We start from the raw sequence: 4,894 nt of genomic DNA on the forward strand, positions 1-4,894 counted from the left end.
TACCAGAGCGATGAAGGGACTGGGGAGTAAAAAGAATTCCTAAACTCTCCGATATATAAATCCTAATGACTCAAAACATTTTTATAGACTCAACTCGTCCGCGAATTCGATCAAGCAATGGGGCTCCTAAGGTCGGGGAAGGCTCTGATACCAACTTGTAACGCCCTCGATGCGGCTATATCTCCTACGTGTCGAAGCACGACTTAGAGGCATAACCATATTGAAAGCAATATCGCAAGTAAGGTAATCTTCACAACAACCCATGTAAACATAATAATAAGGGGAAAGGAACATAGTTGGCTTACACTCGCCACGTCACACAAAGTACATAAATAGCATTACATCATCCAATACACTCATGGTCCGACTACGGTACCAAAATAAAAGATCAACCCCAACATGCGACATGGACCTGATCGCCCCAACTGGGCACAACTACTGATCATCAGGGAAAGACACATAGTAACGACGTGAGTCTTCGTCGAACTCCCACTTGAGCTCAAGCGCATCATCTGGAACGGAGTCATCGGGCCCTGCATCTGGTTTGGAAGTAATCTGTGAGCCACGGGGACTCAGCAATCTCGCACCCTCGCGATCAAGACTATTTAAGCTTATAGGTAAGACAAGGTAATATGTGGAGCTGCAGCAAGCGACTAGCATATATGGTGGCTAACCTGTTCGCAAATGAGAGCAAGAAGAGAAGGAAAAGCACGAACGAATAACTAGAGAACAACCTACGCAAACATTACTCCAACACCGTGTTAACTTCCCGGACTCCGCCGAGAAGAGACCATCACGGTAACACACACGGTTGATTCATTTTAATTAAGTTAAGGTTCAAGTTATCTACAACCGGACATTAACAAATTCCCGTCTGCCCATAACCGCGGGCACGGCTTTCGAAAGTTCAAATCCCTGCAAGGGAGTCCCAACTTAGCCCATGAAAAGCTCTCACGGTCAACGAAGGATATTCCTTCTAGCGGGAAGACCCGATCAGACTCGGAATCCCGGTTACAAGACATTTCGACAAGGTAAAACTAAACCAGCAACACCGCCCGAATGTGCCGACAAATCCCGATAGGAGCTGCACATATCTCTTTCTCAGGGCACACTCAGATTGTCCAAGGTACGGGTAGGCCAGCCCAGAGTTGCCCCTGGTGGCCACCGGCAGCTGACAGGTTGGACCAACACTCAGAGGAGCACTGGCCCGGGGGGGTTAAATAAGATGACCCTCGGGCTCCGGAAACCCAAGGGAAAAAGAGGCTAGGTGGCGAATGGTAAAACCAAGGTTGGGCATTGCTGGAGGAGTTTTATTCAAGGCGATTTGTCAAGGGGTTCCCATTATTACCCAACCGCATAAGGAACGCAAAATCCGGGAACATAACACCGATATGACGGAAACTAGGGCGGCAAGAGTGGAACAAAATACTAGGCAAGAGGCCGAGCCTTCCATCCTTTACCAAGTATATAGATGCATTAAGATAACAAGATAATATAATGATATCCCAACAAGAAAATAATGTTCCAACAAGGAACGATCTCCAATCTTCACCTGCAACTAGCAACGCTATAAGAGGGGCTGAGCAAAGTGGTAACATAGCCAATCAACGGTTTGCTAGGACATGGTGGGTTAGAGGTTTGACATGGCAATTTGGGAGGCATGATAAGCAAGTGGTAGGCATCGTAGCATAGGCATAGCAAAAGAGCGAGCATCTAGCAAAGCAAAGATAGAAGTGATTTCGAGGGTATGATCATCTTGCCTGCAAAGTTGTCAAAGTTGACTGGATCCTCGAAAGAAAACTCAACGGGCTCCTCGTTAGCGAACTCGTCTCCTGGCTCTACCCAAACAAGGCAAACAAGCAAAAGGAACACAATCAACCACGTGCAAAGCTCAAACAAATATGATGCGAACATGGTATGCTATGCGGGATGCGGTATGTGATGCATATGCAAGATTTGACAAGGAATGATTGAACCTGACCTCAACTTGGAAGTCCAAGTGTGCCACTGGAAAGGTGAGGTGATTTCGATTGAAATCGATATAAAGAACACCGGAATCGGAGGCACGGTTTGGAAATGGCAAGCAAAACAAATATGGCACCGGTCTGTGATAAACAGCAAGTAGCCATCTAAATGCAACAAGATAATTATGCTACAGCACTCAAACATGGCAACAAAATACATGGCAGGGATCCACTCATAAAGATTAACAAAAGATGAACACTGAGCTATGGCCAATTCATCCATTAACAGGTTCAAACAAGCATGGCAAAAGTGCAATTGGTAAACAGGTTTCAGACTTAGTGAAATTAACACAAGCCTGGAATTTCAGATCAGGTAGCACACTTTGGAGCATGAACACTATATGCTACAGGAACTTAACATGGCAAAGTAAAGCATGGCATGGAGCTACTCAAAGAGCTTAACAAAAGTCCCTTAGTGACCTTGAGCCAAAAGGGATCAGAAAGTACAATTGAAAGCATGTGAACATGGCAAAAACATAATCAGATTACAGACTTAGAGAAAAACTGGAACATGCAAATCTGTTAACAAGTAGGCATGTTTACGAGCTCGATGCACTCACTAAAGAGCAAGGAATGACAATATAAGCATACACCCATCAAGAATAAATATTATATAAGCTAGAAATGGCAAGAACAACAACATAGCATGCACGGATCAACAACAACATCCTCGGCAAAATCGCTAACAAGTAGACAATCTGCCAGGATTCAAGAAATAGTAAAAGTAGAGCTCGATTGACTCAAGCTAGGGTGCTCCATAATTGCAAACAAAGACATGGATGGATAGATCACCACAATATTAACAAATCATCCTTACTGATCATCCTCAAAAGAGGCACAGATCACTAGGAAACAACATGAACATATGGCATATTGATAAAAACAGATCAAGGACTTAGCGAAATTACTAAGTCCCTGAAATCAGCATTAACGAATGCACCACTTTGCAAGCTTGTGCTAGTCACCACACACATCACAAAAATACATGGCTAGCACCTCTGTAAATATGGTAAAGCCTATAACAAAACCCATGTAGAGCTCAGGGGCACATCATGCACACAATAATCATGGAAAAAATGACAAATAGCTATTTGGAGCAGCAGATCTGACAGTTATCTCAAATAGCTCTCTTCCAACAGCATTCGGGCATAAAGATGAGCTCAAATGAAAATGATGCAATGAGATGAAATGATGTGCTCTCTGAGACGAACATTTTGATATGCTACACGCCCAAAACGGATCTACGGATGGAAAGTTACGACATGATGAAGATGGTAAAATAATTAGGGTTAGGGACGAAAAAGTCACCCCCTCGATCTAGATCTGGCCGACACTATAGCACGCGCGGACTTCGAGGTTCAACATCGCCGGAGTCGAGGTCGTCGAAGGAAGGAGGCCGGCCGGACTTGCCGAGGAGAGGAGGGGCTCGCCGGGGCATCGGGCGGCGAGGTAGAATGGCGGCGAGGGAGGCGGAGCTCGGGGAAGCCGGAGTGGGGCGGCGCCGGCCGGTGAGGAGGAGGCGGCCGCGGTCGTCGATGCCGGTGAGGGACGCGGCGGCCGGCGCGGTGTCCTGCGGCGGAGGAGAGAGGCGCGGGGCGGCGCGGCTCTCCCAGGCGGCGGGGCGTGGTCGATGGGCCTCGGGGGCCCGGGGCGGGCTCCGCGGGCCGGTGGGACTCGCGGCGAAGTGGGGCGCGCGGGCGATGATGTGGCGCGTCAGGAGTGGTCGGCGGCGGGGGCGGACATGTCCGTCCGATAAGGTTTCGTCCGGCAGCGGCGGGGTAGTATTGCTAGGGTTTCGCCCGGATTTGGAAAGGAGGGGTCTTTATATAGGGGTAGAGGGAGTTAGGAGAGTCCAAATAAGGTGCGGTTTGAGGCCACGCGATCGTGATCGAACGGCCTAGGTGATGGATGAGGTTTAGGTGGGTTTTGGGCCACTTTGGAGGGGGTGTTGGGCTGCAACACACACGAGGCCTTCTCGGTCCCTCGGTTAACCGTTGGAGCCTCAAACGATGTCCAAATGGTACGAAACTTGACAGGCGGTCTACCGGTAGTAAACCAAGGCCGCTTGGCAAGTCTCGGTCCAATCTGGAAATGTTCAACCCCCACACACGAAAAGAAGGTAGAAAGGACCACCGGAGGAGATAGGAGCGCCGGAATGCAAAACGGACAACGGGGAAAATGCTCGGATGCATGAGACGAACACGTATGCAAATGCAATGCACATGATGACATGATATGAGATGCATGACAACGACAACAACACACGGAGACAAAAACCCGAACCCGAGGAAATAAAATAACTTAGCGCCGGAAACGGCAAGAGTTGGATTACATATTGGGTAAATCACATCCGGGGTGTGATAGCCTCCCCCTGCGCCTAGGGTTGGAAACCCTAGGGGTGGGGGGCGTCCCACTTGGCTTGGGGGGCAAGTCCCCCTTGGCCGCCGCCCCCCCTTGGAGATCCCATCTCCTAGGGCCGGCGCCCCCCCTAGGGGCCCTATATATAGTGGGGGGAGGGAGGGCAGCCGCACCAAGTCTCTGGCGCCTCCCTCTCCCCACGTAACACCTCTCTCTCTCTCTCTCTCGTTGGAGCTTGGCGAAGCCCTGCCGAGATCACCGCTGCTTCCACCACCACGCCGTCGTGCTGCTGGATCTCCATCAACCTCTCCTTCCCCTTGCTGGATCAAGAAGGAGACGTCTTCCCAACCGTACGTGTGTTGAACGCGGAGGTGCCGTCCGTTCGGAGCTAGGTCATCGGTGATTTGGATCACGACAAGTACGACTCCATCAACCCCGTTCTCTTGAACGCTTCCGCTCGCGATCTACAAGGGTATGTAGATGCACTCCCCTCTTCCTCATTGCTAGATGAC

This window comes from Triticum urartu, chromosome 6 (assembly GCF_003073215.2).
Source record: "Triticum urartu cultivar G1812 chromosome 6, Tu2.1, whole genome shotgun sequence".
NCBI lineage: Eukaryota > Viridiplantae > Streptophyta > Magnoliopsida > Poales > Poaceae > Triticum > Triticum urartu.